Genomic DNA, 21,158 nt, shown 5'->3' with positions numbered 1-21,158 from the left:
AAGAAGTTAAAAGCCTGGTAATAAGCACCAATTGACATAGCATTTCACCAATGTCAGTATGTTGCTGTAGGAATATCATACACATTTTTTACACAGAAGGATGTTTTCCCCTGCATTGTCACTTTTGCACACATTTTGGCAAAGTTGCCCCAAATGTACCACTATGACAATAAATAAAATGCTTACTGCGTGTGCATGCAGAGAAGCAAAGGAAGTTTACATATCATGTGAATTTTACACTAAAATGTCCGATCCTTCCACCTGTGGCCCTGACATCCTTGGTGATGGCTTTGCCTTGGTGATCATCCCTGGTGATGGCTTTGCTTATGAAAGTTGTTTTTTTTTGTGGCACGTTGAGCTCTGGAGTCCATTCTCAGAAGAAGCAAATGACCACATTACTCAAGGTCAAAATACTTGTTTTTATATCATTTCATAGAAAAGTATTTTTATTATAACTGCAATTATTATCTGCATAATTACAAATGTAAATTTAAAGGTGAGAGACCACATCTGAGTATTCTCTGACCAGTTATATGGGAATGTAAGAAGGTTCAACAACTACCTGATCGATACCATGTCTACCCTTAGAACATCTTGTATAATTTTTGTTGTTGTTCATTGCTCCTTGCATGTTGTCTCATCTCATGTTCATGATCTTACAGTTTCAATTCCTTATCTTTGTGTGTTATTACATGTTCATTTAATCATAATGACCATCCTGTCGTCATTCTAAAATGTTTATGTTTTTACCTTTTCCTTTGCTTTGAGGGTATTTTAATTCTTTTCCCCTTAAATTATCCAGTCACTGTGTAATATGTAGCTTTCACATTTTCCACATGCCTGCCTTTTAATAACTGTCTTTCTTACTTTTCATCTGTTTCCTAATAGTTTTATCATCATCTCCTTGACCATTTGTTCCCTATTACACATGGGCAACAAGAAGCTAAACTTACTTAGACAATATACTTGGATTAACTGCTAAACAACTGTAATGACTAAATGGGATGTGAAAACATTTTGCAAGCACAAAGTCATTCAAAGTTTAGCCAAAAAGGTTCAGACATTACAGGGTCTAGGTTCACAGCTTGACAAAACACAAAACAAAAGACCACAATCCCTGTAACTTTACAACTTAAAGATAAATTTGTGCATTTGCTGTTAGTGTAGACGAAACATGTTACCACAGTAAGCACAAAAGCAACACTTTCACATAGACAGATACTTATTTTACGGACATAATATTTTTGTATAGAGTTTAATCACCATCACATTTGTTTCCCTGCCATTTCATAAGCTGTCTCTGCATATAAAGTTTCTAGTTATTAACCCAAACAACATTTGTAACAATTTTTAGAATATTTTAGACAACCTAAAACGTGCAGTTGGCAAGTTTCGATGACTTGGGAGACCTTGCCTTGTCTTGGAGAATTCTGGACATCATCTTTCTCACACATCTTTGTATTTTGGAACACCTGCATTTACAGCTGTCAAACATATAAGGCTGTTAGGCAGAATTCTTCCAAGCCTAAATTTTTCCTCTGGGATTTCACTTTTTTCAAATGAAACAACATTCAATTTGAATTGGGTCAACACAAGAAATACATAACTACTGAGTAAGCATGCAATTTTCTGTGGTTCTTCCACTTATAAGAGGTCTCTTAGAAATACATGATACAATTGAAACCTTGTTGCTATGGCTTTTCTCACTTGTAGTGTCTGTGGAAGTTATACAAATAACAGTGCTCCCTAGGTTGCCTCAGTGGCAGGACAAATAAATGGTTTTCCTTTGGGGTTTTTTGCAGTTGGGAAATTCCACCTCTTTCTTTGAAACCTGTCCATATTACCAATATGTTGCAGTTACTCCTGATCGCATAATTTCTTTTTTTTGTTTGTCTATTTCCTCTCATTACATGAATGTGAAATAAAACATTATTCCATCCATTGTGGCAACCCCCAGTACCATGTGATTAGAAGTCAAGAAACATAAGTACATAATAGAGCATTCTCATTTTCTTTTAAACAAAAGATGCAATTACTATTCTGATTTTAATTAGGAGTGTTAACATCTTCTGCTAATGAATCTGCGTATCTCCTAGGATTTTTATGTTGACAGTTCTTGTTCATCACCAGTAGTTTGGTAGGAAACAGCATCATCAAACAGGTACTTTCTGTAAAATGCCTTTCAGCTATAGTTAGCAAAAGAGGCCAAAATTGCTGAAATTATTTGTAGCAGTTTTTGGCAATGTCCTCAATATTTAGTAATTTATATGTTTCTCATGAACATGTTATAACCCTGGAAATATGTTAGGTCTTGTTTAGGGAATGAATTAAAAATATACGTGCTTCCAGTCAAGGTTTCTGGTGGTTTTATAATGTGGGTTTGGTTTTAGTTGGTTTTCTTTTTACTGACTAGCTATAAGCCAGCTTATCTATGTATACAGGGCTGCAGGGGACATTCTTTTCACTTTTGTGACAGCTGTGAATAACAACATTATTATGGTTGTAGCAAGAATAGTTTTGGGATACAAAAGTGGCAAGGTTTTCAGGGAGAAGTAATATCTGGTATTAGACCACTTGTAACTGAGAGAAGAGGCAAACCATGTAGATGGAACAAATTGGTGAAAAAACTACCTATTTTTTCCAACTACATCTATTACAATATACTACTTCAGTCCTCATTCCTACTGTTGTAATGTATTCTATTTAATTTGCACAGTTAAAAAAACAGAGCTGGAAAAGGTCAGCATGGGAGCCTAGGTTCACTGACACAGGGACCTGGAGTTCCACTGCTAGCGGGACTCACTTTTCACTCAATGAAAATAAAATGTCATTTTCATCTCATGAGTGGAGAGAAAGTAGCAGAGGTCTGATCTGCCCCTAAGGAGACAAGAGCTAGAACCAAACACCCTCCTAAAATTTATCAAAATGACTAGGATATGACTTCGTGGGGAAGGTTGCTTTGGTTTGTTGCATACTTCTCTACTACACAGTATGCCTTGTGTATAGGCTGGGTATATAAATATCAGTGACATAAACAGGTTACATCCCCCAGGGTTGCTACATCATATTGCCTGAGGGCTCTCTAGTATTGCCTTGGGAGTCACTCTTCCACTTACTTGTGCAACCAGGAAGGCTGCGGTTTTCCATTGTCTTCTAAACAAGGTCACAGACGGTGGCACTGCACCCTTCAAGGCAATGAAAAACACAAACCACTAATATAAAATAAACTAGGGGATGTTAGTGGAACAAAGCACAGAGGAAGGAGGTAGTTAATAGTGTCCTGGATGTGGGGATGAAGTTTGCCACTCCCCATAGCACCTGCCAGCAACACGAAGCCTAGAGGGAGGGACCGACAGCTGGAGGTAATTAAGAGGAGGAAGCAGATTTCAGAGTTTGGCTGTCCTGGCAAAGGGAGGTTGGGCTTGTGTTGCAGTAAGATGAGGAGATGGGTTTACCTGAGTCTCGGGAGTTGATTGTTTCATTGTTAATTTTTTTCTTAGTGAAATCAAATCCCAGGAAGGAGCTGAGCTTTGACCTTGTATGTGGTGTGTAGCCTGTGTCATAGACTAACTGGGAGAGTCACCTGGTTAGGGAAGGGTTGCATGGAAAATGAAAAGCTGAGTTCCATCACCCTGAAAGAGGGTGTGAAGAGTACATGGCCACCCAGGCTCAATGAATAGGACACGATAGCCTTCTTAACCCAAGGAGTGGTTGCTGGAAGAGGCAACTTAGTCCCTGACCACCCAAACTTCATAGAGTATACAGAGGACACAGATGAGACCCTCCCTCACCCTAGGGAAGGCAGCTGAGAACATACACCTACACATCCTCACTCTTACCGGCCCATTGCATTCACACCCATGCATACACCACGAGAGTCGCAAAAGAATGCAAGCACCTCACCATCTACCCATTTTGTGTGTAAGAAATCAGTTTTGCAACAGTTTGGTGAGCAATGCACTGGCATATACTGATTTTCTGACTGTGGACAGATTAAAAGAGTAAGCAGTGGAATTAAATTAGAAATTCACCTTTAATTTTTTAAAAAAAGTAAATTGTTACATTTTAAGCTTCTCTAATTCAAAAATAATAAGAGAGTTTTGAGCAGAAGTTTAATGTGTCTCAGGCAAGCTGCAGAATTCATTTAAGTATAGCTTACCTCCTTTTACATGGTGGAAAGGTTAAGGTGTAGTCACATTAAGTCACAGCAGAGTGCACAGCAGTAGCCTTGATAAAGCTACAGTTATTAAACAGGGCATAAATCAGAACCCAGCAATGTTTTTGCTCAGAACAGAGCCAAGACATATGATTTTCAGGTCTTTGTTTAACAATTCATACCGTCTTCAAAAAAAGAAGACTTTAGGAAAACAAATAAATTGGAAGAAAATATAAGCACGAGTAGTTTAGTCAAAAAACATTTGCAGCAATTAAAACACTTTCTCTAGTTTTCTTGATCTACTTATATTACTGCTACATATTATTTTACAGGCACTAGCTTTTTAAGGAGCAAAGATACTTGCTCCCACTCTAAGATAAGGAACTCAGTGTAATATCCCTTTTGCCTCAATTATCTTGCTGGGTTTTTTTACTTGAAATTCTAAGTTAAACGTTTTTGTATTTGTCTCAGTTAACCATCAGATTTAAGTTGCAGTTATTTACAATTGCTTAAACTGACAATTCAGAAACTACTTCAGATGAACAAGCAAGATTCTATTTTTATTATGTGTGCATTGTGGCAGTAGCTAAGAGTTACTGGGAGGCCACTTTGTGCTGCAGTATTTCAGTTGCTAACACTCTTCCCAAAAGCTGTGTTTGCTATAAATTCCCAGCCCAAGGGAATACAGAACAGATACTGCACATTGCATTCTAGGGTGGTACTGCAGAGTCAGCCCAACATGAACTCTTCTTGCAGCCTGAACTCCATCATCACAGTGGGACTCAGCTGACTCAATCCAGTGAGATAGGGCTCATGTATTTTGGCAGCAATGCAAAGTTGTAACTTTGAACTTTCCTTTCCTACTGTGGTTGAGTTTAGAGTAACAAAGTGAGACTCTGTGTCTGTTGATTTAAGTTTTTAGGCACACTTTTTACTCAGCAGAATTGCTTCCTTTAGAGACAGAAAATATTTTAAGAATAAAAAAGACATAAACATCTGTATTTTCCAACAAACAGAAGTATTATAACACAGACTGCCAGTAAAATTACCTGGAATAATTCAGAAACAAAAGATATTCTTGCAGAAATTAAGATATTATTTTTTTTTAATACCAAATTTCCATAAATGTGTTTGTTTCTGTTAATTTCCTCAGCAGTTGTGTCCAGGTAATGTGCACAAGATAAGAATTGATTTAAGCGTGTCAAATAAGTTAATTAAGTTCTGAAGTCAGACAGTGAGAGTTCAGAAGAGAGCTTTTCATGCTTGCTCATTTGTGGAGTGGACAGACAGTTGTCAGACCATATTCAGTTTCCTATTCACAAAACAGCATAGGAATAGAGTTCTTTCTACAGCTTATTTTTAATTCTAGTATAAAAGTAAATAAATAACATTCTATTAGACTGGTTTGCCAATAGTTATTACATTCCTATTTTTTTTTTTCCAGAAAATGAAATTTAATTATTGCCAGCTCTCACAATTTTATTGCAAGCTCCCTGTTATTGCTGTTTTCCTTAAAGCCTCTTCTGGAATCGTTTGATTATGTAAGAATTTCTAGATTGTTTCTTCTGCTCCTTTTAGAACTTCTATCCCTCACAGAAGTATAGAAATATGACCCACATGTGATCTAAGAACTCAAAAACTGAAAATCAAATAAAAATAGCTGTTAGCAATCACTGTTTTATTTCCATTAAGACCTGTGTTTTTTGGACACTTAGTATAGGTGACACTAGATATCTCTTGTAAACAGTAAAAAAAAAAGCTAATTTGGCGTCACTACCCAAACAATGGTAGAATATGCCAGTGAAGACTGGAAACAAATGGTAAAAACCTCTTAACTAATATTTTTCATGGCTTTAATTGTCTGAACTTTTACTACAATATAATATGTTGAGACTGTGAAAAATATAAAGAAATATGTTGTTGAGACAGCAATTACATTAGTTCAAGCATTGATTTGCCTTCACTTTACTCAGGAAATTAGGTATAGCTACAAATAGAAGAATATATGTAATCTCATCTTGCAAGCTAACTCTGCTTTTTCATTATTCTCAGGTAAGGCTTTATGTTTCTAGTATCAGGTTGCCATCTGTCTCCCCTGACCAATCCTGGATCCTGACCACATGGCTCCTAACCATGTATTCTGTTTTAGAAGTGTGCTCAAAATGATCCCACCCCTGAGTTGCTCTGATATTCTGCACATGTTTTCTGGCAGCATTTCATGATCTAGAAAACCCTTGGCCACGTTCACTCTTTTATCTTCACCAAGTTGTCATTTCTAGGAATCCAAGGTACCAAGGAACCAAGTTAATTTACATGTTAGTGTTTTGACAGACAACTTCCGAACAATCTAGCATCAGCAGTTTAAAATATAATCTTAGTCATCGCTAACCCCCTGCAGATGGACAAATCTTACATAGAAGCTTTTAGATGACGAGCAGAGCAAGCAACAGAAGACAGTAACCTCTTAAAATATTGCAGATTTAGGGGCTGGATGATAATTATTGTATACCTTTCAGGAATACTTAACAATATAACTTGGACACTATGAATTCTTATAATCTATGTGCATAATTCAGTTTTTGTCTACTATGAATGGGGAATACTCATCTGGAATATCTGAAGAATCTATCATATATAGCACTAACAGGATTATTATCTTGTATTTTGCAGCATTCTTGCCAAATATCTTGATTTTTTTAAGGCAAGTTTGGGAAGTTTGGTGGTAATGCCTCAGCTCTACCTTGCTCAGACACCACTTTTTGAGCATTTTAGTTGGTGCTAGTAAGACATATGTCTGCCAAGTCAAGGAGACCCACTTCATTCTGAAACCTCTTGGTATCAGAATAGACAGGAAATGTAACCTAACACGAGGGTCATTCAGCCCACTACAAGTACTTACCCAATTGCACAGCATTTATTAGGGGGTGGTTCTGACATCATGCTTCACAAAAACTGTTCTATTATTCTTACAACACTCATTGTAGGGGAAATAGCTATTATATTGATTTATATTATAGATGAAATGTTGTTTGTGGGACCAAGGTTGCACTTGTGCTCTCCTGACTGACTTTAGCAAGGAAACATTCTCAGTCATTGTCCTTATTCCCTATCCTACCAATGTGTAGGGACAGGCTTGACCTTTCTATTTGGAAATATTTTACAAGACAGTAAATACACATAGGAAATAATCTCTGAAATAGTAGGAGAAATTAGAAGGCCTACGTTTGGGCAAGTCATCAAGACATGCTGGAGGGGCACAAAAGAGCAAGGCTTCAATGCCTGGAGGACACCAATGAAAAAATATATGAAGTCTAAAACAGACTACTTATGCAAGGAAATTTCAGCAAAAGCCAGTAGTTTCTCCCAGTAGCTAAACAAAACATGGCTACATGAAGATAGGTCTCTGCCCTTAAATAGTATTCTTATTTTTTAAATATAAAAAATAAATCACCATGAGAGTTCCAAAAGATATACTGTGCCTGGATACAGCATTCCAGACTAAATCAATAACTGGCATCCTATCTGGTCCAGTTATTGAGAGAACATGATTTGCTTTTTCTTTGCATCACTTTAATGGATTTCTTTTCCAATTGAATAATACTTTTGTATGAATACGGTTTTAAAGTTTTTTTTGGGTGAAGATTCCCATTGCACAGATTATATACTTATGTAGGATTATATACAGTGGAGTGCTGCTTACAGAAGGGCTGTTACTTGTTTCTGTTATATTCTAGTAACAAAAGTAATAAAAAGTAATGTATTTCGCTATTAATGTCACACAAAGCTTCAGGTAAATATGCAGCCCCCGACTCAAGAAATAGAAATTCTGAATCTACCCACCTTTATCAGTGTTTGGGGTAGTGGAAAAAATTTAGACACATATAATCAACAGTAAAATAATATCCTTCATTAATGTGCTAATTATTAAATACTTATAATCATTTAAATACTATCAGATTGATAAGGAATCGTCACAGAAATTATGGCTTACAGAACCAAAATTACAGAAAGTTGGTGTGCATGCATGTTATTCGTTTGCTCATTTTTTTCACACTTATCTAACTTACTGTTTCTAGGACTGGAACAGTAGTTGTCTGCCACTTCCTTCAGTCCCAGTAGGCATATTGCCTTTGCCCCCAGCAACTGCATTATCCATAATGAAAGGAGAGAGTACTTTTCTCTAATCTTGGGCACATGTCTAGAAAATATTGAGTTGCAGCTTTACTGAACAGCAGGCCCACTACTTTCTTTCACACTCTTTTTCTTTATATGGCTAACAAAACCTCAGCTATGTGTTTCAGTTCCTTGAAATTGTATAATTTTGTCAACTGTATAAACATGTCAATTGTCACATTACCCCTGCCCTTGATACCTCTTCTGCTTATTAGTCCCTTTTACTCTGAGCAAAGGAAACTCAGTAGTGCCTGTTTACTTATAAAATTCCTCAGAAGTAATTTTTGTGTGTCTGTGTGTTGCAAAGATCTCCATCTATATCCAACCCAATCTTGATGACTAGGGGACATTAGATACCAAGAGAAAGGACACACCACTTTTTATTTCCTTCATTATGACACATTCAAGCATACTCTTTTACCATCCCCCATCTCCTTGATTTTTACTTTCCTTTTCTGAAAAATGCATGCTGTTCTACACATTAGAAACAGGTCATTTCTAATTCTGATACTTTCTGATTACCAGTTTTTCTCATTTCTCCCTCTTGATCATCAGTGCAGGTAACATGTCCCTGTGTTTCTTCTCCTTCAGTCAGGTCCTTCTGCTGACTTATCCGTGTGGCTGTGTTGCTTAATGGGCCATCCTTTTCCAGGAGTTGTCCCTCCATGTTCTCTTATTCAGCATCATCAAACAAATTCTTAGGTATACTGGCAGCTTCCTGTCTTCCATCCTCCTCCAGTTCTTCTAACCAACACTGTCGACTGCTGTAATCCCTTGAATGGAGTTAAAACAGAAGTGGTTACTAATGAAAAGCAGTATTGTGGCAAGTACTGAAATTTTGTCCTTTCTTCTCCAGGCCAGTTACTTCCACCCCAAAGTCCTTTTATTCATAGCTAGTATAGAATGTACATATAATTTATTCAAGGCTTTAGAGAGCACATGCTATCTGTGTAAAGCCTTTCACACACAGTACTTCTCACATATTTTATTTCACTAAATGTCTAAATACCTAGTGTAGCAGAGCCAGGGCCTTCCTGTGCAGTAGCACTTACGCACACATACTCACCAGAGTCACCTGTTTGCTGGCAATAGTACCATCCCTGCCTCCTCTTCTTCAGCAGTCATATGGAGATAAGGTGACAACTTCCCTCCCAGGAGTCTTTCTGTCAGTTTCACAGACAGAGACCTGGGCAGACACACAGACCTGAGCACCCTCTGCTGAACACAACAGGAAAGTGGATCATGTCTTTTAGGAAGAAGGGTAACATAGGAGAAGTATGGTCTGCTTCGACCAAAATGCCCAACAAGGACAGTTTACCAGAAAGACAGTGAAACTCTCTCCCTTACTCCTACCATCTTGGCCAGCTATTTTAATTTGTTTTTATCCATGATACTGCAACGATAATGACCTGGCTAATAAGTGACTGTGGTGCTGATATAGTTCTAAGAACTGAATTTTCCTTCAAATCCAGATGGCAGAAGAACATAACCAAATGCATTTTTAACCCAATTCATACTGGCTAGGAGCCTAAGCCGAAGGCTTGTGCTAAGTCCCAACACAAAAGTTAGATATAATATATATATATATGGTTAAAAGGGATTGCTTTAGCATATTCTGTAATGTTGGCTGCCATCTTTCAGTAAGAATAAAATTAAAACTTTGGGGCACTCCTCACATAAAATGAAAGATTTACAGAAAGGATCCAGCACCTGCCAGTGTGAGGTAGACAACCTGATGAAAAAGTAACAGAAGAGAGATAAAAACAGGTAAATTACAAATTGTTCTTTCATTTTTTTTCATTGTTGTTTTGGGGTTGGGGGGGGCGGGGAAGCCGTGTTTCTTGGCATCTTGAGTAATCTTAGATATTCAAAACATATCCCAACGTGGCTCTTCTCTATGAATTAGCAGTGCTGGTAGAAAATAATTAGGTGTGTCCTTGATCCCTTCATTTGCAGGAAAAGTGTAACTGCTTTCCACAAAAAATGTCTGTGAAAGAACATGCATCCGAATCATATATTGTACTTTCTAATGTGGCAATGCCAATTCTTCCTAATACGTAAACCTGTTACGATTTTTACACCTTTTGTTCCTTTACATCTCATAATATATTGTGATTCTTTTTGATACTACAAAGTTCTTGCACTGTATTTAGGGCTTAGGTGATATCACCACTGTCCCCTTTTTTAAGAAATTACTGCCAGACCTTATTAAGGGGCCTTAGTACAGCACCTGTCTTTACAGCACTGTATGTGCACAGCAAATCTAGTTTGTCAAACAGAAACTCTTCCATGCTACATTGCACTCAAAGTAGGGCAAACATTACGTGCACCGTAAAGTTAGTCTGAACATGCTTCTATGACCTGAACATTAAATCTTCAGTAGGTATGAAGTATTAAAAATCAAAGCCACAGAGTGAATCTCAGGGCCTCCTTCAAATGGGTATCCCAAAATCTCTAGGCAGCACTATGGCGCAGCATAGCGTAGCATAAACTGATAGGTTGTTTTGCAGTGTCTCATGTGAAAGGATTTTCCTTCCCATTCAACTATAAATACAAAAATAATAAATTTTACTCAGTATCATCACTGAATCAACAGGATATCTAAAATTTTCACAGAAACACCATCATATATTTTCTCTGGAGGAAATAAATTGGCATTATAAAAGACAACTGAAAGAGCCATCCAACAGTGAGAAATAAAGAGAGGTCTAGTAATTTAGAAGGTGTAAGATCTCAGTTTATTTAATAGGATTTTATACAACTTTCCAAAAACTATAAAAGACAAAGGAGTTCTGGGCATTCCAAATGGAAAGCCTGAAAACAACACAATATTAAACAACTAAAGGTTAATTAAAACCTTAATTACTGTTTAATAAGTGTCTATAAAACTGTCACCACCAAAGCTGACTCATTGTTAGCCAATATGTTTAAAGATCACAGTGGGCTTTCAGCTATTAATGGGTTATTTTTTGTGATTAGCAGATTCTATAGATACTCTGATTTCCAGAAAGCATAAGCAGCCACAATAATGAGCCTCTTACAAGAACGCAAGAGTTTAATAATAACATTAAGGTTCTTGAAAGATATTCTTGTACAATTTGTACAATTTGTTGTTTATGCTGTCCCTAAAACAAGCTGTATTTATCAGTTGCAGTTAGCATCTACAGATAACTTAGGTCGGATAATTAAAATAATCTAACAGGACAGAGCTATATGAGCCATCTGTAAGCTGACAAAGCATTCAGTTTGGTTGAGTGGGTCTGCCCTGCAATACACCACGAATGCTGGAATTTTATGATTTATGGCAAAATATAATTGGCCAAAATGCAGATTTGACTTAAAAATTTGGAAGAGTGTGTGTTGAAAACATAGCAATAGTATTAATACTATTGTTATCAGTATCAGGAGTAGTAAGAGTAGTATTAGTAGCAGTAGCAGCAGCAGTATAATTTCCTCTTTGAAAATTGATGGGTGGGAAAAAATATAGTTTTGTGTTATGGTAAATAACAAACACACACATTCACAAGTCAAAAGATCGTAGAGGACTATTAAGACAATAGAAGCTTTATTTACTTTTTGCTTCAGCTCCTGGGGTATTTTTTCAGGAACTCATTCAGTATTGTTTCTTTTCTTTTGCCTGGAGTACATCATGAGTCACAACATAATGGGAGTATGACTAATGTTCAAATGACAGACACTTTCCAAATTAGAATGATGCTCCAATCAATCAGTGGATTTTATCTCAGACTTGTATTTTATATAAGTATTTAGACCTGACAACAATTACTGTAAAGTGCTAAGAATTTAAATTCATAAAGGGTTGTGATCATTCTTTCTTAAAGCACTAAATATCTACATGATATAAAAGGTGTTGAAAATTATGTCCTAGTCCTAAAAATTCTCACACCTCTTGTGAGGATCAGTTTAATCCTTCTCAGGAAGAAAAGTAACACTGATCAGATCACTCCTTCTTTTGTGTCCAAATGACCTTGTAATATCTGGCTCAGTGTTTTTGTAGCCATTATAATACTGCTGGTGAAATCTGCAGAGGGGTGAGGTCAGGAAAGAATTTTCCAGCTCTTCTTATTTTTCTCTGGTTTTAACGTCTACTTTTATACATCCATATTTTAGTCTTGGTCATGCAGATGACAGCATTTACTCTTTACTCTTTTTTGAGAACTCAATTCTATAAATAACCCAAACCCCAACAGGTTAATACACTAACGCATGAAGGGGAAAAATAAGAAGTCGTATGTAGCTTTTCCTTTCTTCCTTTTCAACTAGAAATTATTACAACAGAGGAAATAAGTAACAGATGTCTACTATGTATGTGCAGTAAGAAACTTCTATATATAATTTAAAAGAACTTTAAATTTAGTTAATAAACTAGCTAAATATTCAAACACAATCCCCATTCATCTAGTATCTTAGACACTCATGTTAAAACCTCACAGAGATCCTTCTCACAGTAGGTTTGATTTTGTGTTTTTCTATAGATAGTGTTGGTGCTACACTTAGGAACGGTTGTGCTCCATCCCTATATCAGCTTAACTGTAAGTCAACTGTGCCTTTACCTACAGCCCATGAAGGTACAGAAAGACTCCCTTCTCTTTACTGGATTTTGGTATTCCCTTGTACAGGTCACAGAACTACAGATTCACCCATTGTGCCCACCTCCAAGAAAACAGCAGGAGACAGGCATGTCCCCACTGCTGTCTGAAAGATACTGCTAGCACTTCAGTTACTGTAGTTGAGCTTTAATTTGACAACAGCAGTAGCTCTGTATGTCAAAGATCAGTTTTCTTTTTTTTCATCCAGATCGTTAAAAGATTCTTGTTAAGTGGTCTATTTCTGACTACCTTTCTCTTCACAGTGAACCAGCAGAATCTGCATTCCTCATGAGAATTTTAAAGCTACTTTTCTGATATTTAAGCAAACAGCACAGGATTGGTTAAGGCAGCACCTCACTATAATATAGGAATTTCTTATTCTGGTAAATTTTGCTTTACTGTTTGGGTTTTTTGTTGTTGTTGTTTAATTAATTGCATGCTATTTTAAGTTCCTACTGTGTATTGGCCTAGTCATGGGAATTGAATCTGTGTCTCTTCTCTGTTGCTCTGTATCAAATGAGTAAGAGGAGCTGGAAAGATCCTAACATTGCTTAGTAAAAGCCACACAGCTATAATAGCTAAGCTAAAGCAGCACTTGATGAAAAGGAGACTGAAGTATCCAAGGAGAGTTTAGACAAAGGTGAAGTATCCATTTACTGTATGGGAAAGAGTAACAGGCCAGTGTTCCCAGACATCAGTAACACAGTTGGTTCATTTTTTTGCTTCATATCTGGTCTTATGAGTACGCAGTACCAACTGCAACTAGTTTAATACATTCAGAAATTAAAACAGAGCTTTTCTTGTCCAGTCCACTGCACAAGAGTGTGGCAGTTAACCCTTCGTTCACGTACCATCAGCCACAATCCTATCCATACTCTAGCAAAAATCTTTCACATAACTGTGCACGCTATGCTCTACACCATATAAGACCTCTTTTGCTGGAACAACAAATTCCAGAAGCCTCTGAGTTTCCACTTCTGAAACCCAAACATAGAAATTAGTTCTTTTTTTTTTTACTTTTGATTATTCCGAGACTGAAAAGGCAGGTATAGTTGAAGGATTCCGTCTCAAACATTAGAAACCATGAAAGTAGTCAGAAATGCATTTCTTAATTATGTCCATGAGGAACACCATATCCTAAAAACAGTGAAGTGAAAACCAAAAGTCTTCAATATTACAGATCTTGCCTGACAGCTAAGCCATGCCATAGTTCCCTCAGTTCAAGTGAAACTTTATGTTTTCAGCTGAACTGTGGGGAATGGAATTTTTCCTCCATTATAAGAGGCCAGGGTATATCTGCTCTCCTCATGATCTGGCTGTCGACCTGAAGGGGAGAAGCTAATTCTGTAAACAGAACTAAGAATTAGTAGAGGTCAACTATGAGAGTCTAGAGGGAAAAAGGAGGCTGGATGAAGCTTGAGAAGGGACAGGGCATAACACTTAAATGGGGACAAGCCAGTAAGAGTAATGGCAGCTAACACCTGCAGCTGTATAAATTTCCACTGTTCTGGATCTAGTTATCTCACAGGGGAAACCCGTTTTGAACAGGGCTATGATTCACTAAAGATCACTGATAGGAAACAAAATGGGTTGCCTGAGAGAGATATTCCAAAGAGACAGTGTGGGGGACATGCTTATGCATTGTAGTTTTCCCTGCAGTCTTCGTATAAATACATACAAAACTCACCTTTCCTCAGTGCTAAAAAAATAAAGTTATGCTTATGGTGATATGCAAATTATTTTCATAAACTGACCCACTAAGTGTTTTGCACAAAATGACACAGATAAACCAGCATGAACTTGGAAGATATGGAAAATCTTCCAGGAATATTACTTTGCATGTAAGAGATACATAACTTAAAGACAGCTAATCTATCATTTCCAAGCACTCATCTAGTACCCCTTACAGCATACGTTTCTATGCTTTGAGATTTTTATGCTTGGAGCTACAAACTTTTGACATTGTTTTCAATATTGTTTCAATATTGTTTTCACATTTTCCAAAATCTGTATAGGCTCTCAGTTCACCAGCATATTTTGTAAGCGCAGTACTTAATTTTGAAGACTTTCTGAATTTGAGTATCCACATTCCAGCTGCCTTGACCTCTACAGTAGTGCTGAATACTTCATAAAGCATCCCAGTAGCTTAAACAACGTCTTTCCTAGAGTTCCGGTCTCTGATTTATGGTTCACCCTTCAGGGTCATCTGATCAATAGAACAAGCAGACAAAAACTTTCAAAATGTTTGATAAGAACAATCACAGTTTACTGTAGAAAGCAAAAGAGACATTCAGATCTAAGTAAAACAACAAATACTCGTATTGCCAGCCCTCACTTTCCCACCAGTTATGATGCTTAAAAGATTCATATCTGTGTCACTGTAATTTTTCATGTCACTTCTGCTGAGCTGAGCTCCTCCAACAGGCCTTTTTTTTGGAAATACTACTATTTCTTTACTTCTATGTCAAGTATCCTTATGTCCTGTTCCCTTTTAAGCAGGGTCCTTTTGTATCTGCTTCTCTGTGTGTTTCTAAATATGTGTACCAAAATTTTAATAACGTCAATAAATTTTCAATAACTTCAGTTCCCCCTTCTAGGGAATCCCAAGTACGCTTTTACTCCCATGTACCCCATGGTACATGGGGTACCCCATTTTACTTCCCCAGCTTGTAAAAAAGTTGAGTCAAGCTGGACCTTGCAGCTTCAGGCAATGTTATTCTACAACACTGTTCTGCAGCTGAGAGGACTAGTCACTCTTCATTGTTCACCCCGTATATTTTACAGGAAGCCAGACAGCAGATGAGTGAATCTAAAGGCACTGAAGGATTCAACACTAAGTCAATTTAATATAACCAATGAATTCATAATTTGTACATAAATACCTAAAATTCCAAATTCTAACAACTGAGTACTGTCACTTTAAATTGTTACCACTTATATCTGGATGCTTTTTGTTTAAAGTACTCTAAATACATGCATAAGCAATTCTGAGCCAGGTCAAAATGCAGACTTTATTTGGTCTCTCGCCAAGGAAGGAGTTTCTTGGGTTGTCTGAACAAATCTGTTCAGCTGTTTTTTACTTACTGCTAGAGTAAAAACAACAACAAAAAAAACCCTTTCCCATTATAACAAAATTCTAAGCTACCGCAAGAAATAGCATAGAAATCATCACCTATGAAAAAAAAATTAAAATCAAAAGGTCAAAAGGGGAAAATCAGGTGAAGAAATTATGCATGTAAAATAAAGTGAGGTGTACATCAGGAATGTTGAGTAATCACAGCTTTATCTAGAATTTTTAAGAACAAAAGCTGCTCACCAGAGGCTTTATAAAGATATTGCTGCTATACCTTACTTGTTTAAAGTTAGGCATATGAGTTCATGAGCAGTGTTTTTAAGATTAGGAGAAATGTACTTCCTTCAGTTGCTTACCTTATCACCTTGTGATTCTATTGATGTAATAGTTTTTTTAATTGTTCGACTGAAACCCATAAGTTTCAAATACCTACAACACTTAGAATGTGTTTAAAAACAGGAGAAAAACAAGAACTAAAATATTTTTTTCTGTATCTTAAAATAGAGGATAAAACACTCATTGCTCCTTTTTTTCCCTCTGTTCCTGATCACTCTTTGCTAATACCACACATAAATCTCCATTGTCAATCAGATGCAGCAATAAAAGAATTTATCTTGCCCTATCCCATTCTGAAGAATAAGATGTGACATTCAAGACCAAATACAGAACATCTTTATTTTCAATTTTCTTTAAAGATTAAAAAGGAAATTAATAAATCCTTGAGACACAAATTACTAATTAATTAAAATCACAAGAACCACCATCACCTTCCTACTCTCTATTTTCTAATTCTGTAAAACTGAAGATTTTGTTCATAATTATGAAATTAAATTTGTCACAGAGATACCTTGGTAAACCCTTATGCTCCCAGTGGAAAAAGCACTAGCAGGTGGACTTTCACTTAATATATTTTGTAAGACACTCTTTTTCAGGTGAAACATTAGCACTAGATTATGGATCTGCATTCAAAACCACAGTTAACCAGTGATTTTAGTAATTTATCTTTTGATGGAGAGCCTCTGATATAGCAACAAACACCACAGTATTAACGTAATAGGAATGAAATTGTCAATTGATTGTGATGACCCTCAGAACTAAATCTGAAACAGAATTTGGAGACTGAAACCATAGAAGTCAAAATATCTGCAGAGAGAGAGACAGAGACGTGTCCAATTCTTGTATGAAATAAATTTTGTACTGTATTTTCATACAAGTAATGTTCTTTTGTTCCGTTTATTCATTTTGTTTGATATTTCCTATGAAAATTTACTGTGATGTGGTCTCTAACTCACTTAGGTTACAACTTTGTTTCACATCATGTGTACTAAGTCTGACCCTTACTGAAGAATTTTGAATCATATGAATCTTAAGAGTTAGCATTCATGAGCCAGGTGTAGATAAACACGTACCTTTACATTAGGATACATAAAACATCCCTAAAAATGTAAAGTCATGTAGTTACACATACTTCAGATGTGCAGACTTCAGAACAACAGAATAAAACTGCTTTTGAATAATGATATGAAAAAGTTCTACATTTACTAGCAGTTTTGTATTGTCTCATCTTAAGGTGAAGAACAATGTCCACAGTGAAAATTACATTTGATATATAACTAAAGTAAAGAGAAATATTAAGGTTTTTCTAAACATTTATGTGAAAGAGGTTACCTACCAGTCATTTTAAGTGGTTTATTTCGTCAACAGCTTTGCAGCTCTAACACAATAACAGTACAATTTAAAGTAACTCAGTAAAACCACACAGAGAAAACTCAGTAGAGGTTAAGCCCACTGAAGAACACCAGGAAAGTTAGAAACAGATGCGATAAGCTGTCCACAATTAAAACCTAACCAAACCGATAAGTATACGTTAGCAGGATTTTGCATACATGTATATATTTTGTTGTGCTATAGCAACAATAACAAATAAACCTTTGAGACTCCCCCAGTTGATTAAGTATTCCTGTATTACATGTGGGAAATTTCAGAGGGGAAAAGATTCAGTGAATTTCCCAAAATACTGGTATTAATTTTGAAACTTAAAACTCAGGATTTTTCAGTTTCCAAGTCTGAGGTTTTTATACTAAACTACAGAACTTTCTGTTGTTTAATAAATAGATACACTCTGTGCTCCCAACTTAGCTATAGCTCATATTCCTCTCATATGCCTATATGTTGAGATTTGCATTTATTTGCTGTACTGAGATGTCACACTCTTGAATGCCATCTTGCTTCATTCTCACCCCTCACCAAGGACTTAAGAGGTACTTCGTGATCAGCAGCATTGCCATAGATACAAAAATCAGACCTTTTCTTGTGTTTTCTACCAGTTTTTTTCCAATTATACTTAAATGGAATCCTCTGGCGAAACCCCACTAGGTTAAAATGTATTTTGGGTTTTAAAGTCCTATTCACATTTATGTGGTGCCATATAAAAATGATAGAAACAGCAAAGCAGCTAAAAACCAACGCAGCATTTGAAACATGAACACTGTAGACATTCGCTTTGCTATTATCCATATTGCTAAGACTCTAAAAATGGCTTATAACAATTATTTTTTAAGGAACATACTAAATATCTGTCCAGTTTTCTGGTAACTCAAGCAATCAGAAAAGCTCTGAGGGACCCATTACAGTCTGTAATGTAAATAATACAAAGTTAGTAAAGTAATTAATATTTTTCAGCATTCTGATTAAATAGAGGAACTAAAACAGTTCCTAAGGAACCTTTCCATCCTCAGACAAAAAAAATATGCATTTTTTAAATTTTCTGTAAGGCATACATTTGCCTTAAAAAATAAAAACAAAGCTAGTAAATTAAATTTTAGAATTCTATTTAAAGAAACTCATGGAGAGACTTAGGCTGACACAACTCAGGAAATTCAAATATGGAAGTAGAAACATAAATGTAAGAGGGGTGTAATTCATGCCATTATACCTGTTCAAAACAATTTGTGTGAGTTAAGCATAGCATACCAGCATAAACTTTGAATTTATTGGCTTTTGTTGCTTTAAATCAGAGCCTTCACATTATTTAAACATAGTTTTTGTATTTAATATTCAGAGTGATAGAACACGTACATTTGGCCACAGATAGACACATAATTCATGTTGGTAGGAAGCATACCTTATAACACTTAAGTGGTTTATTAAACTTGTTTCATCTGATATAGGATAAATTCTGTAATTGATGGCAAGTCATAGGCAGATCCTACATCTATCATGTTTAAGATTACCTTATGTTATAGCAACTATTCTGCTTTGGCCTCTCAAGGGTGTTTTTTTTTCCTGAAGAGAAAATATATGAAATATGTAAATGTTGTTTAAAAAATACTTAAACCTGAACTCCTACATGAAATTAGTTTAGTGGTCTCAGCTCAGTCCCTAGCAGACAGTTGAGTATATCAGGAAAACCATCACACATGATTTGGTACCACTCAGTAGGGCCAGCAGCCCCTGATCTAAAGAGGCCTGGAGATGAGCGTGGGGAGGCTGAATTACCTCTTCTCTTACGGACCACGAACTCCTGAAGTCAGAAGGAAGGTCACGTTGTGCAGGGAGGTTATTCCTGTTTCCTCCCAAGTTTTTAGTTCATAGTATAATTATTTGAAATTACCCCACCTATTTAATGAACATGGATAGGAAAAAGAAAGTAAAGAAGATTGTCTCTCTCAGACAGTAGATTCCACTGAGATCTACTGACCCTAGAATTTTCTTTCAAGTCTTCATCATTTCTGCTATCTGTATGGCTTTACCAATATGGACTGGGAAGAATCTTAGGGTGGAGCAGGCTACAACTAAATTGTGGTATTACAAGCATTGTGACATCTAACATTTCTCTTGTTGTCTGCATCATAGAGGACTGACACGCTAATAGCCAGCAATAACTTGTTTGACTCTTTGCTCCTGCTGTTGATTCTTGATAACCATAGAGTGATATTTTGGGACAGAAGTTCTAATTCTAACAAGGCATGTCTAAATTAAGTAGATGGGTCAGGGTGACTAAAATATCATAAAGATTGTGACATAGTAGAGGTTAAACCCCCTATTTTTTTAAAGAATGGATAAAGTTAGACTATCAAGTAAGTGAATAGCATCTAGTATTTTCACTTCAACTGCTGTTATTTGTTTGCTTCTTTGGAGGCCATGTTGCACCAGCCTGGAATGATAACATAAGAAAAGTTTTTCTCAAGCTTTTGCAAATCATGCTTATCACCAAGACAAGCTAAAATCTCTCCATAGATAAAATACTATTAAAGTACTTTCTGAGATGAGAATACCACAACTTTCTTAAAGGTTTTAAATGCTGCAACTGTTAATGTTCATATCTGAAGTACCTTCTCAGATTTTAGATGACTGTGACAATGAAAATTAACAGAGCAGTTACACGGCAGTTGAGCTAGTTCAAGCTCACTGCTGGTAAAGGTAGATGTGTTACGTTAGCAATTCTTTATGTATGAAATACTTCTGCAAGATCACAACTTCTGGAAACCTAATTTAAAGACAGAAGAATGAGAGGGTATATGAGCTATAATTGGGAATTTTCCCTTCTTCCTTTGCAGTACATATAGGTCTAGTACAGGAATAGTCACAGAAAGGTAGAAGCTGTATAAATTAGCCAAAGGACATCACAGTTGGGCTAGACAGGTAACATTTCTGTTGACACTAGTATTTGCAGCAGATGCCTTTTCTTCATTTTTCCTGGAAAGAAATGACATATTTAGAGGGAGTTCCCAAGCGTTCTTTAAAAAGATTGTTACAAGCTACAAAATAAAGAAGGCTTCAAGCAAATATTGACATTTTCAGTTTGGGAGTCATTAAATGAGCAAACCATCATGAGTACTCCTGTCTGGATATGTAAAAGTTTATAGATATCTAGCTACCTGAGTGTTTCCCTGTGCATTTATGCCAGATTCCCTTGCTATGAGTCTTTATTTGACTGGTTCCTCATTACATCTCTTCAGAATCAGGTCACTCTGGTTACAATTATTCTATTAGGCATATATTCACTTTCTTAAGTCCATGGTTTAAAAGGTAGAGCTGTTTTCAGAAATATGGGGTTTGGATCTCAGGAGAGTAACTGAGTTTCTGTTTGGTTTTGTCTTTGTGTTCATGCTTTTAAAGTCTAAGGCCCTGAATTGTTACAGGG

Source organism: Phalacrocorax carbo, chromosome Z (genome assembly GCF_963921805.1).
Source record: "Phalacrocorax carbo chromosome Z, bPhaCar2.1, whole genome shotgun sequence".
In the NCBI taxonomy this organism is placed as follows: domain Eukaryota; kingdom Metazoa; phylum Chordata; class Aves; order Suliformes; family Phalacrocoracidae; genus Phalacrocorax; species Phalacrocorax carbo.
Note: the sequence above shows the minus strand (reverse complement) of the source record.